Below are 20,795 nucleotides of genomic sequence, written 5' to 3'. Positions count from 1 at the left end.
CTTTGATTAATTAGGCGCGTTAATGTTCACAGCCCTAGTTTATTTAGTTACTCGTTTGTTTTACAGGGACAGTGCACATCAAAAGCCCAAAAGTCATTTTTCATGAGTAGTCCCTGGACAGGTGTTAAAAACTGTCGAATTTGTGATATTGGGCTATATAAATAAAATTGAATTGAATTGAATTGAATTGAATAAATAAAATACATGTTAGAAAAATACATATAACAATAATAAAAAGAACCCAGTGAGAAACATTAAAACAAAAAGATACAAAGATGACATAGAATGGGCGGGGAGAGGCAGACAATTCATAAAATTCAATGTTTGTTGTGACATAAACCAGTTTTTTTAAACAGAGTTTATGTGGCGAGTTCTCTAATAACATGACTGCTCTAAGCCCACATTTGACCCCCGCAGTACCCAGAGACAGAAATATGAGAATATTTAAATACAGTGAGTACAAAACAAGTTGATGCTTTCTGCTGCCATGTTGGAGCCAGACGTCGTTATGGTCCGAGTCGGTCTGAGTCATTGTCTCTATGGCAACCACTCTGGAGCCACACCCCCTACTACTTGAAAGCAGGCTACGTGAAATCTTTCAGACGTTTTGAACGTTGGACGTGGTGGCCAGCAGGCTCCGCCTACTTTTGAGGCGCCTGATTGGTCAGATTATACCTTCAAAAACTTGAACTACAGAAAAAATATGATGGAATAAAGAGGATTATCAAGATGTTTAAACGGTTATTCTGATGTTGGAATGGCTGAATATCAGCTGTTTATTTCTCTGTGGGATTTTTGCTTCTTGGAGCCAGCAGCTACTTCCTGTTTGGAAGAGTGAGGGGAGGGGCTACTCAGTCCAGTTCTCAGATACAGTCAATTTTCTGGAGGGGTGGGACTTATTTGCATTTATTTGGGTATCTGTATGTCATTACATTTTGATTGATATTAACTTTTTAATTTTTGAAGTCAGTTGTTTTTAGTGTTATTAGTTATATTTAAGATTTTTTTTTCTTGATTTAGTGGCTGGATTTAGTCTGGATTTTTTAGATTTTTTTTTTGATTTTCCACAGTAGATCATCATCAGGTAAAACGATTCTCAAATGGACCAGAATTTCTTTGTTTATTGGTTCAAGTGAGCTAATGTGTGTCTGTGTAGAAATATTTTTATAAAAAAAAAAATCAACAAACAGATTTACACATCTACATTTCATCTTCATCTTGAAAATGTAAACCTGTCAGCAGCTGTGTTCAAATCTTTTTCTCTCAATCAGCCCACGTTTGTCCACTAATTAGAATAAACTATACATTTTAATTAACGTTTTAATGAGTTTATATTTTCTAAAACAAACAAAAGTAAAACCTCTCACCTCTGAGTCGGTTAGAGGAGGGCCTGTGCCTCCTCTGCGCTCCTGACATGAAATGAGCAAAGAGCCGACGGCGGGACTCAGCGCAGCAGAAGGAATCTGAGTGAAGCTCTAAATGACGCTTTCCTTCAGAAGCGACGGCGCCGAGTGCTTTAGCATTCTCCTCGTGTGAGTAATGACTCGAACTCGTTTCATTAAAATGCCCATCTCGCTGCTGAAGCTGCAGCCCGGCGCTCTCAGCGCTCGTGTCATCGCTTGATAACATCCAGAATCAATCGTCTTGACTGCTCTGACCCGCGGGTCAAAACCGGGTCACCGTAGCAGTCTGAAGTGAGTAGGTTCATAGAGAGGTGCTGATCATTGGGAAATGTCAGCCGGAACAGCCGTGTAGAGATGTTTCTGCTTTTATATTTACCTTTTCATGCAGAAATGAATTCTTCAATCTGCAAAAGAAAGTAATTGTTTTGATTTTTAAACCTCCAGAATCAGGAATGTTGTGTTTTCATGCACTACACCATCATGTGTTTTTCTGAAGTTCATTCATGTTTCCATGTTTTAAAGATCAAATGAGAGTTTGGTGTGTTCCCCTGCCTCACGGAGGCTCCAGATCAGTATTATTCAGTCACCATAAAGCCTCCTCACCACATTGTGTTGCATCATCTCTAAAGTATGCAGCTCTCACTTCTCCTTCATCAGCCACCAAAATGTGTGAGCAGGAGACGGCGGCGACGCTGAGGAGATGAAACGTTCCTGATGAAGCTGCAGCGTTTAGTTAATGAGGCGGAGCAGAAGGATTCCTAATTGCTTCAGCTTTAATATTTCTGCTGCAGCTGATCAACCAGCATAATGGTTTTCATCTGAATGTACTGCATTATTTATAGACAACTTCATTGATTTGTTTGGAAACTGAGCCGAAGATGCTCCTAAAAAATGACCGAATGATAATCAGGGAATTCTCAAATTTAAAACATATTTAATTCTGCCTTTGGTACAAGATATTGGTTTAAGATTTGAAGTAAAACTGTTAGGATCAGATCCAATGAGATCATCTTGTCAGCAAGGAGACAGACGTACTCATAACCAGCGACAGAAAAAAGGGTCAAAAACCAGAAGAGCAGAAACAACGAAAACTGTGAGACGCTGACCGTAAGTCAAAGCTGAACAGACTGACAATAGAGTAAGAACTGTCAGTCCTAAATGTACCAGGTGGAGATCAGGAGAATGGACAACAAGCAAACGTCACCACAGATCAGGACAGTTCTAGGATGAAAGAAAGGGGAACACCGCCCCCCCTTGAGGCCCGCTCATGTTTTCACCATCACAAATACAATCTTTTTCAGAATGCATTTTTTCTTTGTCACAATGATTTGAAATACCCAGAAATGTAATTATAATTTAATTGTCTTTATATATCAGATAAATGCCACAAGAAAATATTAAAAACGCCATCGTCATCGGGGGGTCGTCTGATCGTCCTAACGAGTGTTGGTTTGTTTTCTCCAGACTGAAGTGTTTGTTATTCCTGTGATGAAGCTGCTTCATGTTTCTTTGTTCTGATTTCTGAAACACTTTTAAAGTCCTTCATGTCTTTTCGAGGCTGATCATAGAAAAACAAATCTCCTCCCTCGCTGTGGAACTCAACCACATGACGTGAGGTTCTGAAGGACGATCAGACGCAGGAAATGATGAGCGACAGACTCACTGTGATGCCCCCATTATTCATCCAGAGACCTGCGTGTTTTTTAATCTTCCTGAATGAGTTAAAGTGACTTAACGAGGCAGGGCACTCAAACGGAACGAGATCGGCTCGTTTTCTTTTTGGAAACGTTTGTCCTTTTGAAATTTTAACTGATGAAAACTCAGAGTTCAGCAGAAACAGACCTGCTCTTCTCTAATGACACGAGCGGGAAACTCAGTCATAAACTGAAACATTCATGAAGTAAAACTGCTTAAAAAAAATGATCACATGATTAAACTGAATCTACAACCAAAGAGAAGACTAAAAGAAGGTTAAAATCTCACCATCCTTAATAAAACCTGTCAGGGACCAATGAAATAAAGAGGAACAAATATTAGCCGTAAATAAATACTTTCTCATTCGTACTCGTTTTTTTAGCTTGTTTATTAAATTCGAAATTTAGATAAGTCTGACAGACAAGCGTGTAACCCTTCAATTAAAGATCCAATTCTATGAGAAAGAAGCTTCTGGAAAATCCAGAATCTTTCTGATTAAAGGATAAACATAACTCTGACACAAGACGAGTCAGTTGGAAATAAATAAAAGCCCCTTCGCTTTCTGGAACATTAAGGTTCCCCAATTTAACTCCAACTCATGTCAGAAATGACGTCAGCTAAAAGAAAGTTCAGATAATTTCCACAGAAACACAAACAGGACCCAAAAAAACAAACAATCACCAAAAATAAGCAAACTGTGAATGTGATCTGTTCATATTTATTCAGATTTAAATTAGTGCTGAAAAGAATAAAACTTTAAGTTGTGATAACATGTTATGATTGTGATATGGTGAAAGTAAACTTGGAGTTTTCATTGTTTTCTGTGTCCAGTTAGAAGAAAGAAAAGAGAAGAAAACAACATAAAAACCAAATTATGACTTAATGAGTTAATGTTTCATTCCAATAATAATCTTTATTATTTCAGTATCTCTCAGTGTCCAGACATCGTTTTCCAACAGATGTTCCATAAAACAGTTTACTGACCCGTGAGCTGCTGCAGAACTTTATTACTGCTGGACAGTTTGAACAAACTTCTGCGTAGGAACAAATAAAAGTAACTCAAGGAAATCTGGAAGTCTGATCACTCATGTTGGCAGTTTTATAGAAACAGTTTTCAGTTTGAATTTTGTCTCCACAGTTTCTGACATTTCCTGACAAACCGGCGCCGATGCCGAGTCATGAACCTGTGACATTCATTTGTGGACGTCTCTGCAGCATCGACACCTGTTGCCATGGTGATCGGCATTCAGACCTTTAGTGGAACACAAAGACGAAAAAGCAGGATTCTCATCCTGTTTTACTGAACTTCTGAGTTTTCCACACAGAAATTCAATTAGATCCAACAGTAAAATGTTAATATTAATCTCTCTGTTTGGTTTTACTCTCATCAGAAGAAAAACACAACATAACAGAAGAGTTTGAGTTTCTTTTCCAAAGAGAATAAAACTGTTTTATTGGACATGATGGGATTCAGGAGAATAATGGGAAGTGAAAGTGGATTTTTTTACCACATATTGTGGAGTATTTAGTGAACTTTCAGAACTGTTTCAAATAAGTGAACAGAAACGTTTGAAGCAACATTTCATGAAGAACAGCGACTACACGAGACGTTTTAGGATTGAATCAAGCTTTGGACGTGATGTAGATATTTTCCTTTCCCGAATGTTCCAGGACTTCAGGATCTGAGAATCTTCTCTAAGACCTTTGGAAACCTTCATCATCAAACTTAGTGAACGCTGTCAGCTTCAGGTCACTTCTGTGCTTTACAAGTGCTGACCTTAGTCACTGCTTCCATCTCTCGAGTCGCCTCCAGGAGGTCCAAAAATGTAAACTTTCTTGATCAGAATTTTTGATTTATGAGGCTTTACTAACCATCAGGAATCAACATTTCCAACCAAGTTTCTCTGATCTGTCTTGACTTTTAAAAACTTGAGCTCGTCGGTTTGTCTTCCACAGATCGACCTTTAAATAATCTGAACTGTCTCAGGAGGGCAGACGGAGGAGGCAGGAAGGCGAGGCAGTGATGACATGCAGAAGTGCCCTCTGCTCTACGGAGGGGAGGGGAGGCAGGAAATAGCGAGCTCTAAGGTTGATGATTCTCATTTTTGCTCTTGATTAATGTCTCCATAATGAACTCCTCCGCGTCAGACTCAGGAAGCAGCGAGGAGGAAGTCATCACACCGATGTTTATGAGAGTCACGGAGAAGGTTGCAGCTCTTTCAGACTTCAGTCAAGCTAGGACTCATTTTTGTGAAGATCCAAACAGAGCAGAGGTCACTGAAGAGGAAAAAACAGACACACGTTTGCAACATTACAGAAAAACCCAGCTTCTGGATCTGCTTCTGACTGCGTTCCCTGTGATGGTCGGTTCCTAAAACTACGAGACTACCAATTATTCAGAATCAATCAGACATTTAATCAACCTTTATTTATGTGGCACTTTTCCTACAAAGGATAAACGAATCCTCCCACACATTATTAGGCTGAACACACAAAGCTGAGTCAGTGGGTGGAAACACTAAAACCTTCTCCTCTGGGGGTACAGCCAGCAGAGTGCAGCATCCCGGGGGGGAACACAGCCTTCCCACAGCAGGGAGGGAAGCAGGTCTCCAGCCAGAGCTGCAGGAGGTGAACAGCAGCCGACCCAGAGGGAGGAAGGACATCAAACGAGATGAAGGAGGAACAATCAGCGTCTGCTGAAGAGAGCTGAGTCTAAAGTTCATCAGACCTCCACAGATGTCTCATGAAAACCTTCAGGAGAAACCACAGCAAGAGAAAAGGTAGCTGATAAAAGTCTGAGCAACAGCTTCCTGTGGTCCAAACAGGACGGTGGTCGTCCAGGACAGGATGGAGAGATGGTGTCAGAGTGTCCTCTGGAGGAGAATGAGGACACCACAAACCCCTCTGACAGTAACGGATGGATGGATATTTAGGGAGATGTTAATGGACCATAACTTGGTTGGAGGAGGCAGTGACTCCGTTTTTAGCTCAGTTTGAGGTCACCAAGAAGGTCACAGTGACCCAACTTATAGAACCTGTATTTCTTCAGACTACAAGTCACTCCGGAGTTTAAGTTACAGCAGCAAAAAAATGCAAACTAAGCAAAATAAATAATATGAGTCACAGTTGGAGTATAAGTTGCACTTTTGTTGGTTTTCTTCAGTCAGATGACCTTTGCCCTTATTGCTTGATTGGTTTGTTGTCGCTGGTTTCATGTTGTTGTCCTGCTCTTGTTAGGCTTTTTTTTTGGCTTCCTTTTCACATTCCTTCAGGTTTCGTGTTTTTCTTGTGATGAAACTTCGTCCTGTTTCTCTGATGTATGTTTTATTGATGTGGTATTTTCTAGATGTCTCAGCATTTATTGTTTGCTGGATCTTGTCTTTTGGGTGAACCAGGAGTTGTCTGAGTTTTTTGTGCAATTTGACCGAGGTGCTGATGTGGTGTTTTTTCAGATGTGTTCATTTATTCCTCTATGGCAATACAGCTATTCCTTGTTCTCCGTCTTTCAAATATATCACCTGTCTGAGACCAAAAGAACTAAAAAGTTTTTAGCACTATAGACACTGTGAACGTTATCGCATTGATTCAGAGACTTTCCCTGTGCGATGAGCTTCACCATCTACTGCAGGAGCTGCGTCTAAATTATGGCACTTTCAGCGGTACTTCTGTCTCTCTGTGACCCAGTTTGATGACTTGCTGTACCACATTAGTCCGAGTATAAAAACAAGAACAATAATGTCGCTGCGCAAATAAGAAAATATAAAATTCAGGAGGACGACCAGGTCCAGCAACCTAGGCGGCCGCCTAGGGCACCATCTGCTGGAGGGGGTGCCAAATCACAACGATTATATATTAATTTTTTTCTCTTTTTTTGTTCTTTTCATAAACAGTTTGACGCCCCACTCATTTAATCTAAAAATAGAAAAGTAATTAAATAAAATAAAATAACTCAAAGGTTTGATGTGATCAATAACTCTGCAGTGCAGAGCCCCTCCCTTCCTGTCACTTCTGCTGGGGGGAGGAGAGGAGCGTGCAGTGTTAAGGATGAAAAAAGGAAGAGGAGGAAACCCGAGTTAAAAGCAGAGGTTTGTCTGTATTACTTATATAAAATTGCTTGGAAAGTCACCCCTCCTCCCTTCATTTTGGTCAAAAAGACAAATTTAACCGGCGATCTAGAGTCTTTTTTCCAATACCTTTAACAGTTGAAGCCCACAGTCAGTTAGCGCGTGTGCCTACAAACGCAGAGTATATAGATCCAAGCCCCAGCTGGGACGTCTGAATCTGACTACCTGAAGGCAGTGGCAGAGGGGAGGTTCTTCTTCTTTTGTTTTTCTACTGTTTACTAGCGCTTGTCCGCCACTTACAATAGGTAGAAACTCAGAGCAAAAAGTCAAAGTGATGCAAAAACCCTCAAGTCTTGCTCCAGACTTTTTGTTTTCACAGCTCTGTTCCTATAAATGTCTGTCTTGGTATCATATATTTCAAGAGGGGCACAGGAAGGCGGTCAATAATTTCTCCTTCGGGACCAGGTTTAATACGGTTGGCACTTCTGTGTTTTGAAAAGGGTGACACCCACCCGTCACTACCAAATCCGAGTTCCCAAGTCCTGCGAATAAACATCTAAAAGTTAAACCAGTTGAACTTTCAGCCCGTGATCAGTGAACGCACGATTTGTACGTAGAGCCCGCGACCGGACTTAAGGACCTGAGTAGCAACTCAAATGTGAGCGTCCTGAACACAGGAGCCTGAAACTCGGGGTGACGTTTGCTCACGTAGACTTCTCATTAGAAGATTACACTTGAACGCGAGTCGAAGCAGCTGGTGTGAAAGTTTAAGCGTCGTGGGATATTAGAAAATTTTTTTTTTTTTTTTTTTAATCATTAAAGTCACTCCAGACTCAAGAGTTGCATCCTCGACTAAACTATGAAAGAATGTAACTTATACTACAAAAAAATACAGTAAATAATAAAGAAACACCATTAAAATTTAACAAACTTTCTTTTTTTTTTTTCGTGCAGCATATAAACAGTTTGAAGTTGACAACACAAAAGACTCAATAGAGTGACACATGCATCATTATGGTTCAAAACTCATTTCTGAATTGTTTTGAAGACAAGCTGAATCTGTGGAGTTTGAGGTTTAGTCGTGTTGGAGCTCAGAGGCATCGTGTTGGTTAACTACAGACACATTTACAGTTTCCCCACGTTCCCTCCGCCTGTCTGCTTATTGATCCAGAGAAGGATTTCTTTCAATGGAAATTAGGCTGCATCTCCGTCCAGCAGAAACCACACGACCAATACATCAACCACAGACCTCCACCCCCCCACCGAGCTGCTGGACGTTACCTTAAATTAAACAATGTCATGTTCAGATTCAATATAAGCTTTTCTGTGCTTCACATTTCAGCTCCAAATGCAGTTTTATTACCAGACTGACGTCTCAGCCCGCATGTCACCGTCAGGTTCAGCTCTCTGATCCAGAGTTTGGCCCGGGGGCGAAAACGTCAATCTGGTAATACAAGTGAACGCATGTGAAGATGAAGCAGTTCTTCGTTAAATCCACTTCCTGAGTCACATGGAAGCATAATAAACCTGCAGCAAAGTTTGCTGAGAGTCTCAGAGGAGTTGATCCTTCTGAGCAGCAGAAAATGACGGAAAACTTGAAGCTTCATTCATTTGAGAAACATGAGGAGTAACATTTACACATCCATCCATCCATCTTCTTGACCGCTTCTTCCCTTTCGGGTCGTGGGGGTGCCGGAGCCTATCCCGGCTACTGAAGGGCGAAGGCGGGGTACACCCTGGACAGGTCGCCAGTCTGTCGCAGGGAACATTTACACATTTTTGTATTTAATGAACCACGATGTGGGAAAATGTCAATAGAGGAGGAACGTATCAAAACCACTGACTGGATCTCAGAACTGGACTGTGATCCGTAGAAACTAGTTTACTCCCAGCTCCGATCAAATGAAGTCATTTCAGTCGCCATTTTACCTCAACATGGACGCTGCCATGTTGGAGCCAGACGTCATCTAAGCAGTGATTGGTCCAAGTTGGTCTGAGTCTCTATGGCAATCACAAGGCCACACCCCTACCACTTGGTTGCAAACATTTAATACTGGACGTGGGGGCAAGCAGGCTCCGCCTACCTTTATTAAGGCATCTGATTGGTCAGTTTATTAGCCTGAATAACTTGAATTACAGACAAAATATCTTGGGGAAAAAAAGACGATTTTGGCTTTTTGGAACCTGGAACTTCTTGTTTGGAACATCAAGTGGGAGGGGTCACTCGGTCCAGTTCTCATATACAGTCAATGATCAAAACATGATAATCAGGCAATTATCAGGACTATCCAGTTTCCTCTTCATGCTTCTTTCTCGTCCTGGTTGGAGTTTTTTTGTGCAAAGGCCCCCCCAAATGAGCAGATGTTGGAACTGCAGGATTTTAGGTATGTGGAAGAACCAAACCAAAACACAACACACTCCTCCATGTTTTTAATGTTGTCCCGAGGACCGTCCCAGTTTGGAATAAACTTTATTTCATTCCATCTTGGCTTCATCTTCCTTCCAAGGTCTCAGTCACATGTCTACAGACATCACATATGGAGAAAGCAGCAGTAAAATCCAGTCTTTTAACTACTACTTAAAAAAAACAATATTAAACATCAGCATAAAGTAGAGAAAATCAGTTTTAGAAGTTTTTTTTTTCTTTTTGACAGAAAAATGTAAGAAACAAAGATGCAAATGACCCTGACGCTGACCTGCAGTCCTTCCTCAGAAGGTTCTGCGCCCGTCATAACATTTCACTATCAGCTGGCAGCAGGTCGGCGGTCAACAAGGTAATTTGCATCTTTATTCCTTCCTTTTTTTGACAAAAAATAAGTTGTTTCGGAGCACTGTGCTGCTCACACTTTTTTTACTAGCATTATTGGTGGGATTCTGTCATGCAGGAGATTTTCAGAATGCACATTTTCATAAATATAAAGCATAAACTTAAGGAAATTCTAAAAAATGTTCTCTTCAGTAATGAGATACAGTCACGTTTGGACTCTCCTAGTTTTCTAGCATTGTGAACTGGATTCTTTCTGTACTTTTAGCCGACGTTTGTTCAGTTTGGTCCTCTATGTTACCTCTAAAGATGAGAGAATCTGTGGATGTAGACGTTGGCAATCAAAGGATTTACTGAGAAGAGCTGCAGTTTTTACGGCGCTCTTGAATCATTTCCCGACTCCTGCAGAGTCTCACTGTGAAGTGCACAAGTGAGACGAGATCTAAGAGAGCGTCCAAAGCTCGATTTCTGCAGCCTTTAAGCTCTTTCTAGTGTTCATAGTTGGAAAATAACGACCATTACAGGTGAAATCATGATTGTTTTTAGTATTATTTGGAGTCTTTTATTATACGACTGAAGTTTCTCACAACTATCTGTCATCTGATCTGATGTTAAATTAAATCAAGGACTCGACTTCTTGCATTCAAATGTATATTTTAAAATACAATGAAACATTAGTTTTATAAAGAAAATTGAATAAATCTACTCATCTGACACCTTTTTGTAACTCTAAGTACTTCTACTTTAAATTTCCACTAAAATCTCTTGTTTTGTCTGTTGTTCTGTTTTTCAAAGCATTCCCAGTAATCTTTTAATTATGATGATGGTTTTTTAGAAAATCAAAGTGTCTGTTTTTTTAAATGTTTCTGCAGAGCGACAGGAGTTCGTTAGAAATTGGAGTTGTGGGCGGGACCATTGGTGCAGGGCACCCCCATCCCCCCTTCCTGTCGCCATTGCTTAGAGCTCGGAGCAGCGTACTTTTTATGTCAAATATACTTTCTTTTTCCAACTACATTTTTTTTTTTATCTGCCCCAGATTCACAACAATTTGAATATAGACGTATTTAGAAATACAATTTTGAGCGTAATTGAATTTATATTAAGATTAAGATTAAGAAAACCATCATTAGTCCCACAGTGGGGAAATTGCAATATGTCCTCTATTGGGAGAAAAGTTCCACAGGAATGTGTTAAAACACCAAAAACAGTATTTTCTTTAGAGTGGTTGTTTGAAAATCGATGTTTACCTTTGAGTGGTAAAAACGTCAAATATCCCAGAATTATCATAATAAAGTTGGTCCCTCTGCAGAAATAAGAACTAAAGAAAACTATTTTAATGGTTTTCTCTAATCTCTGTTGGACGTTTCCAGAGAATTTCCCTGGAAAACAGGATTTACTTGATCATCACAGACAAAGTTGACTACGCTTTTCACTTCATCAAAAAGAGTTTATTAGGTTTACATTTACGTCTTCATTCTCTGACATTTGTACCTGATGTTGAAAGTTTGGATTTGTTCTCTGGACCACGTTTCATTAAGTGAAAGACTTTTCTAGAACCAGGGTGGTCAAACAACGGCCCGTCAAGAAATACAATCTGGCCCCAAATAATGTTTAATTTTTTTGTGATTCTTGTGCTATATAAATAAGTTGACCGTTGTCTAGATGCTATTCTGTTGCTGCGCTCATGTCATGGTGGAGGTTGGCTGTTTTCCTGATGCTCTCGTGTGTCATTTTTCCAACTGCACTTGAACGCAGCATTTCTTTAGCTTGCATTTCCCCCTGAAGGACATTCACCCATGGGGCTCTAAAACTGCAGTTTTGAAATAAAAACTCCCAAATGTTCTGTTATAAAATGTAAATATATATATTTTAAATCAAATGAAAGCATTTTTATGTCCAGATTTTTTCTTACAACAAAACACACCACACTTTTGCTCCTGGTCCGGCCTTTTCTTCACATTTTAGAACCTCTTGTGGTTTACAAGTCAAAACGTTTGCCCACTCCTGCTCTATCCATCTTTAAACTGCATATTTGGCTTTTATAAATTATTAAAATACATTTATCTGTGAATTTAGAAAAGATTTTTCAGAAATCAATGTTTTGTTGATGATACTGATTCAAAAATGTGTTGAAATTAGAAACAGTGATGTTCTGGACTGACTCATCTACATCAACTCTCACATTATGATCCAAACTGAGCTCACTGTTTGTGTTCATTATCTGTGACCAACCCCCTCAGGATGATATATTTCTAATTAACTGGCTGATGAGTGACCCTCCATCTCCTCTCGTCCTCCTTCACTTTCCCTCCTCTGTGATGGATCTGATGAGTGACACTCGATCAAAGCTTAAATCTGTTCTTCTGCTTTTCTCTGCAGCTTGAAGAAGACCTCCATGTGGATCAAGAGTTGAAGAAGAAGCTCCTGAGACTAGTGGTGAGTTTGATCGGCTTGATTCTTCTGGAATCCTCCATCAATAAAAAGGAAATCTTCAGAAATCTTTCATTCGTGTGTAGCTACACTCATTTTTGACAGTTTTTGGACTCTGCACACAACATGTGCTGCAACTGAACACAGATTGAAAGCTAAACTTTGACCAGAGACTCTGATTTGGTTGGGATGTATGGATGGCGATCATGGTTATGATTATTGATTATGAAGGAAAAATTAATAATTGTGGTTTGTGAATTCTATAACACTGCGACAGACTGGCGACCTGTCCAGGGTGAACCCCACCTTCGCCCATCAGTAGCCGGGATAGGCTCCGGTACCCCCGCGACCCTGAAAGGGAGGAAGCGGACAAGAAGATGGATGGATGGATGAATTCTGTAACACAGTCTTTCATATATCAGAATAGAGCTGTAAAAGAACAACATATAGCAGGATTCACCAGAGTTTCACCAATCTGACAATTCACACCAAAACTCTTCTAGCTGTTGGAGGTAGACATGCATCAATAGAGCGTAGAAAAAGAAGGAGAAGCCCCTCCCTGCTTGTCCAGTGTGAACACCATAGGTTATACCAGGCGTGAGCAAACCACTCCCTCTAAACCTTTTAATCTGGTCCGCTACACTGGAATAAATTATATCGATAATTCATAGTAATGCTTTATATTTCCCCGTAATTTTAGAGTCTCCTCATGGATGATGCTCCACAAATTAACTGACAAGTGTTTGGGTGCAGAAAGTTATTTTTGCATTCTGTTGTGTTGGAAGATTTGTTGTTTTTCTCACAATCATGATTTTTTTCAAGTCATTTTTTGTCATTCCAACAAACAGAGTTTTTCTAAGTGTGTTTTTTTTACCTGAAAGGCATTAACCAATTGGTGCAGTTGGAACTAAAATAGGAACAAAAAACACAGTTTTTACATTTAAAAAAAGCATATTTTTGTCCAGATTTCATGTTGTTTCCTTTTCATACGAGGTCACTTACCAAAACACCTCAAACCTCTGATCCGGCCCGTCGGTCACGTTTTAGAACCCTTTGTGGCCCACGAGTGGAAAAGTTTGCCCATCCATGGGTTATACTCACGTTCATGAACACGCATTAAGAACGTTCTCAAACGTGCATCACATTCCAGTGTGTCTGTAGTTTGTGTTTGTGTTTCTAGTGAGGAAGGCAGCACACCGCGTATCTTTTCCTTCTTGATCTTCATAGTTTTCTAGCAAAGACTTGATTATCGCCCCCTAGTGAGCAGCTGTTGGAACTGTTTTTGGGCGGTTTGGTTCACTTTAGGTTTGGCATTCCTGTGTGAAAGCGACCTGAGATCACTTCAGATCACCAGGATCAGGATGGCTGAGAGTTTTTACCAGCTTTCTGTTGGTTCCTATAAATGTATGTTATTGGCGAAGCTGAACTGTGTCTCCTTTAGTTCACACGTTTTGTCCCGTGTAAGCTCGTATCTCCATGGTTGTTCTCTCTTCATCTTCTTCAAAATGAAAGCGTCTGTCCTTTTCTCCGGCTCCATCGCCCTGCATCCTCGCCTCGCTCTCATATCCGTCCTGGAGATTCGTCATCTGCTCCTCGACGCTTTCTCATCGCTCAAGTCTAATAGGATGCGTGTGGATCTATACGCGTGGGTGCCTGTCTGTGTAATAAACCGCTCTCAGCTTCAGAAGCCGTTGGACATCTTCAGCTCTCATCAGAGCGAGGCGTGTGTGCGTTATTGGAGATTCATCAGCCAGATGTGACGATGATGGATGTATTTACAGATGCAGGCAGACTAAGACGGTCACAACACAACGAGCTGCTGTAACACAACAGCTGTGTGTCTGTGTGTGTCGTCCTAACGAGGTGTGTAACTCAACACCTGACTGAGGCTTGTTAGCATGTTTAAGACGCTCGAACTCTGTTTATCCTACAAAAAAGTCTCTTTTTTTGTTCTATTTTTGTCTGAGCATCTTTGTCCCGTCACAGGATTCTTCTTTTTGTTGATTCCTAAAAAGCAGACTGTTGTTATCCTGAACAGCATTAGGGTCCTAAAACTGTATTTTTGGGCCAGAACTGTAATAATCCTCTTTACAAAGTCTGGTCCTTTTCATAAAACCCAACAGTGATTTTAGTTAACTTAGAAGCACCTGAAGGGATTAAACGTGTGTTTTCCAGGATTGTTCCTGTTAAAGTCAGAGTTCAGGAGTGGAGCTTCCTCTGTTGGAATGACAGCTGAGGGTGGAGCTCATAAATCATTTTCACAATAAGGATGCAGCAAAGTATTTCCCTCCTGTCCACCTTGTTCTATAAACAGAATAAAAACCCACATTATGTTTGGGTTGACGGGAAGCAGGAGAAGAACGGCCTTCTGGGTCGACCGCAAATCAAAGTCAGCACATCAAAGCAAAGAGATTTATACAGACCATTTACAAAAAAGTTAGAACATCATGAAAAATGAACCAATTTCAGTGATTCTATTCAAAAATTTCACAATAAAATGGTTCAGTTCCCACAAGCTCATTGATTTCACCCATTTATATTTGTTTATTTTTACATAAATTGGAGTTTCAGCTCATAAAGTTACAACACCTGCTTCATCAATCTTTAATAACTCCCTAAATTCTGCAGTCTGCACAAGGAGGCCGTGAGTGCTGTTCATGTGATTCATGCACGCTCCTTCTGTGCAGCCGGACTGTTACAATTGAGGAAACAATCAAAGTGTAGTTTGTGTAGACGTCCTACGAACGTCCTACAGGCACTTACATTTCACGTGCACACCCTGTACATGTGGCATTACTCACACCTTACTAGTGCTGCTACAAACAATTATTTTAGTAGTCGACTAATCAAAAGTGGTCGGCTAGTACAGGTAAACGCTGTACAGCTGAATGTGCCTTTAATTTAAGGCTTCCTTTTAGTTTTTTTGTCAGTAAAAAGCATAGTTTTCAATTGAGGAAAGATTTAAGCTTTTTCAAAGACAGACATGTCATCTTTGTAACACTGTGAGCCTGTCAGACAAACAGCCAGAATCAAAGAGACTCTTCAAATTATTTCTAAATAGTCCTGAATGTCTATAAAAAAGACCATTTTTATTTTGTTTTCAGGTTTTTTTGGATTGTTCTGGAACTTGTTTTTGGTGGAACTCATGTCCTGCTTTTAGTGCTGCCAGAAACAATTATTTTAAGAGTCAACTAATCACAGATTATTTTTTCTGATTAGTTGACTAATCAGGTCATGCACAAAGTGGATGTAAAACACACAGCTTACCATCTTTAAACTATCTAAAAACTATATATATGGGATTACCTTTAATAATGCTAGTTTGAATGCTGTTAGCTGAATTTGCCTGCCGAAAATGCTAGTGACAATAGCTGAACATGTTGAAATTGAAAGCTAAAAACGCTGAAGTTGATAGCTGAAATCGCTGATGCTAATAGCTGAAAAAGCTCATAGCTAGCTAAAATGTTAGTTAAATGGCAAAAAAAAATTTTAAAAAGCCTAAATTAGCCAAAACAGCTGGTATTAAGCTGAAATATTAGCTAAACTCCAAAACAGCCCTACAAAAAATCCTAAATTAGCCAAAATAGCTAGCAAGTAGTTGAAATATTAGCTAAACTCCAAATTAGCGTAATAAACAAAAAAGCCTAAGTTAGCGAAAAAAGCTAGCATGTAGCTGAAATGTAAGCTAAATTCCAACACAGCCAAAAAAAAAAAAAAAAACTAAGTTAGCCAAAATAGCTAGCATTCAGCTGAAGTATTAGCTAAAATCCAAGTTAGCCTAAAAAAACTTAAAAAATAATAAATTGGTCAAAATAGCTAGCATCTAGCTGAAATATTAGCTAAACTCCAAAATAGCTTTAAAAACTGAAAAAGCCTAAACTACCCAAGATAGATAGCGTGCAGCTAAAATATTAGCTAAAATCCAAGGTAGCCTAAAAAACGTTAAAAATCCTAAATTAGCTAAAACAGCTAGCATGTAGCTGAAATATTAGATAAATTCCAAAACAGCCACAAAAAAATAAAACTAAGTTATGCAAAGCAAGCTTGCAGCTAAAATATTAGCTAAACTCCAAATTAGCATAAAAAGTCTAAATTACCCAAAATAGCTAGCATATAGCTGAAATTAAATTATTAAAACAGTCAACGACAAATTTAATAGTCGATTGGTCGTTGATTAGTCGACTAATCATGGCCGCCCTACTTGCTCTCCAGAAGTGAATTCCACCAAACAGCTGTTTGTTCGGATCATGTTTGTACATCTCTCTGTACTATTGATCACTGGAATCCATAATAAGTGAGATCAATAGCATCCCTGGTATCAATAATGTGGATGCTTCAGCCTCTTTGTGTGGATTAAAAGCTTTCAGATTCAGATGTTAACAGAAGAAGGGATTTGTTTTGCTTCTGTAAGTCCACAGCAGATGGCGTTGGACACGCAGAGCTGCTGGCGCCGTCACGCTCAGACAAAGCCCGGATCATCAGACGGCCGGCGTTCTCTGTCAGCGCACTCTTTCTTTGGGACTCACTTCATCATCATTTCCTCCAACAAATCCGTGTCTCAAAAATGTCCAGCAGCCTTTCACAGCGCGTTGGCCAGGTGGGCTCTGCTGATACCAAACAGAGGCAGAGCGGTCACTCCTCCGATTCCCTTTGAGTTGGTAAATGAGGTGACGGAGCAGAAACCAGAAACTCATTCTCTGTCACACAAAAGGAGATGAAGTCTTCAGGTTCTGAGAGTGGAGGCTTTTGTGGTTCTTCTGCAATCAATAAACATTATTAGGAGCCTTAGTTCCCTCACAGGAAGCTTTCATAAAACGACTTTCTGAGGCATTCTGGGAAAAATCCCAACTTTCCTAAACCATTTACTCAGTTCAAAGACTGACAATGCTCCTGAAGATAAATTAGTTTCTTTCTAAAAACCGACCCGACTGACATAATCAATTTTATTTCAGAATTTTCTAGTCTTTCATTTTTTAAGAACAAATAAAGAAAACTTAGAATTGGGATGTGTCATTTTTGCCTCATCTCAATAATTCTGTTTTCTTGTCTGCGTACTACATATGTATATAAAATGTACCAAATTTAGGGCGCTCTATATGTGCTGAAGTTCATTTTAAATACAGGAGAGGATCAATAGTTTGTTAAAATGTTCCAATGACAACAGACTGAAATGAAAAATGCTTCCGAAAACCAAAAACTGCGCCTCCTCGTCCCCTCGCCGCTGCTGCGAGCTCGGAGTGTGTTCCCCGTACTTCGGGTTTTTTGCATCACAAATATGATCTTTTTCAAACAGCATCGTTTCATCAGCTCCTGAATCACCTCAGTTTGAATAAAGAAACACTCAGAAATGCAGATTCAATATTAATTCTCTTCAGAACACAATTTTAATCAGAATGAGTCTTTAATGATACTTTGCAGCTAAAAAATGGCGGTAATGAAACTATGAACTCTGACCTCACTTTACTCACAAATACTGAAACTACAAACAATAATATGATGTAATCGAATCTTATTATCCACCTTTACCGTAAAACACTAAAGAATAATTACTCCATTTTTAAATTTGTGAAATATAAATCTTTGCAAAACCTTTAGTTTTAATTTGATATAAAGTTATTTTTTTAAGTATTGAGTGACGTTGCTGTTGTTTTTCTTATAAAAGTTTAACATTTTTAGAAATGTTTGCAAATAAAACCGATGTTCTTAAAGATGTCACATCTTGATTTTTATTTTACATTTTTTTAATTATTTTTTTCTTTTGAAAATATATGTCTGATTTAGAATCTTATCATCAAATATCCTAAAAAAATTTAATATTACATTAGTTATTTTTTAAATAATGAAAATATGTTGTTAAATCTTAAGAATACATTTTTAAGAAGCAGTTGTTTGTTATTTAGGGATTATTCAAATGAGCTGAAGTTGGAACTGCATCAAAAAGAGGAACAAACAACTTTCCACAAAAAGACAGAACATGGAGAAATGAGGGGCTGTTGTGAAGAACGTGGACAGTTTTCTCCTCCGTGCACACTCCTCAGCCTCCAGCTGAGTCCCTCACAAACAACGAAGAAGTACTTTTCTGCAGAAACTTTGGACATTTTTTGATTTTCTAATATAAATTTAAAGGATTAAAGTTTGCGAAGCTGCATACGATCTTCAAAAAACTAAAGAAAACCTTCCTCCTCATGAGCGCATGTTTGAGAAAAATAACATCCGACCACAGGTCAGACTTTTAAAAACCCACTTTCATACGAATTATGTTTTGAATGATGCATTTTTACGACTCTAGAGACTGATATAAAGAAAATTAGCCTTAAAATTGTATTTTAAAGTATTTTTTTATTCAAACTCCAGTTAATCATAACGCCGCTGCAAAAAGCTTGTAGTCGTGATGTTAAAAATACAGTGGGCGGGGCCACAAGCTCCTTGCTCCGCCCCATTCTGATGCATCCTCTTACAGACAAATAGATCCATGAACGTCTTCGTTCTCCCTGAGATGGAATCTGGTTCTAAGCTCTGATGTTTCTCAACAGTTTTGTTGCACCACTAATGTTAGGTTGTGAGGCGCTGTAAGCTAGCAGGTAAATGTGTAAACAAAGAGCTCTGAGTTATGGGTGATGGAAGGAGGGGCGGGGTTGCTCCTCGCTAACTGTCCCTCATTTAACCCAGAGGAGAATTCCTACTGAACTCCTGATAATTCAGAAATTATGTCCTAGAAAACGACGCAGGTTATTGAGTTTAATAATCATTAAAAGAGCAGTGGAACGCTTAGAAAATAGATCAAAAGATGATCAGAGTGGGACTTTAAGCCAAGAGAACCGTTAAATACCCCTTAATGGCAGCTGTACGTGACTCCCATTTGAGTTTTTTGGTTAGCAGAGATAAATCGGGATCATCTTTTTATTCTTTTTTTCTCCATATATTTGCTTGTGAATCCTTTGTTTTAACGTCCTCCCATCAAACACCTGCGGTACCACTGAGAGAGCAGAACCGTTCACTGTTAGGAATCCAGCAAATTCACCAGGAATACAGCACAAATACAAATATAAATGTTTGAAATTATTAATACAATTTAAAACATTTAGTTTTTTTTCTAGATTATAGTTTATCTGGGACAAATACAAAAACCGTCCCCTAGAGTAGAAATAAGTGTAAGAATTCTTAAAATTGAAAAAATATAAATTTCAATTAGCAAAGAAATCTGCCAATGTGGTAAGAAAAAGGATTTTACCAAGAATTCTTATTTTAAAAGACAAATGATGTCTTAAACTAAGATTATTTTGTGAATAAAAACATATTTTTTCCTGTAAGACAGAAAATAGAAGGTTTTTTGACTTTTTTAGGTTGAGTTTTTGCAGTGCAAGCAGAGCGACCCTCTTTATGACTGGAGTCTTTATTTATGGTGTTTCCGTGACGGACCGTTCTCTGCTCCTGGTTCATATGTATTCACAGGAGTTTCTCGTTTGTCCGTGGAGCAGAATTCCCTTCAGAACCGGCTGCATCATTTCAGTCTCAAAAATCAAACTCACATCAGTCTGACCCGTTTTCCAATCATCGTCGTCCTAGAAGACAATAACGCCGAAAAGCTCCCAGGATTTGAAACGAAGGAGCGCCGGCTCCTGAAGCATCACAATCATGGCGGAGGCGGCGGAGGGAAACAAATCCCTGCTGTGCTGGCGTTTTTTTTTGACAGCTGATTAATTGTTGAATGTCAGAGAGTCTGTGTAGAGAGGATTTAGGTTGCAGCTGATGCTGCGCGTCGCTAATCAGTGGATGCAGGAAACACATCAATCTACTTCCTGTTAGACGTTTGTTTGAAGTGAATTCAACCGAAGAAAAAAAGAAGCTTTTAGTGTCCTTAGGGAAGAACTACATGGAGATAATTGGTAACATAATTCTGCTGGGTGACCTCTGACCTTCATGTATGTCTCATAAACATTCAAAGAATTCGACTGAATGGATTCTAGTTCTGTCTTCAGAGACCCGTTCCAATGATTAAAAGCGTTCCGATCATCTTTGATCTTTTTTCAAAGTGTTCCCAGTGTTTTCTTAGTGGAATTATTACTTTTTTATCCAAATTCCTAAAACCTGCGTCATTTTCTAGGACAGAGTTTCTGTTTTCTTTAAGTTGTTTGCACAATGACTCCATTCAGAAAAAGTTAAAATCGTAAAAGAAATTTAAAACACCGTGAAATATCAAGTACATTATCTAAAAGCCATAAAAGTCACAAGTCAGAAACACAATGTAAAAAACAGCTGTAGGCAGGAGCAATCCCACCCCCTTTCCCATCATCCATAGCTGAGCTGTTTACACTCTCTCCCACTAGCTTACAGCCCCTCACACCCCCAACATAACAAGCTTTTCCTTTGACTTTTGTTTTTATTAGTTTAATAGTTTCAAATTAATATATTAATAAAATAAAATAATATTGTAAAAAA

General features: G+C 39.1%; 1 protein-coding gene across 1 annotated transcript in view; it reads left to right on the top strand.

Moving 5' to 3' along the window:
* The window catches only part of LOC112149520 (sodium/calcium exchanger 2), a 132,099-nt gene that overhangs the window by 81,614 nt on the left and 29,690 nt on the right, over positions 1–20,795 (top strand). The window contains exon 3 of the mRNA XM_024277256.2: positions 12,306–12,362. The gene's annotated coding sequence lies outside the window, so the exon portion shown is untranslated. The remainder of the gene's footprint in view (positions 1–12,305; positions 12,363–20,795) is intronic.

The sequence above is a fragment of the Oryzias melastigma genome, linkage group LG13 (assembly GCF_002922805.2).
Source record: "Oryzias melastigma strain HK-1 linkage group LG13, ASM292280v2, whole genome shotgun sequence".
Classification (NCBI taxonomy): domain Eukaryota; kingdom Metazoa; phylum Chordata; class Actinopteri; order Beloniformes; family Adrianichthyidae; genus Oryzias; species Oryzias melastigma.
Note: the sequence above shows the minus strand (reverse complement) of the source record. Positions and strands in the feature narration are given on the sequence as shown.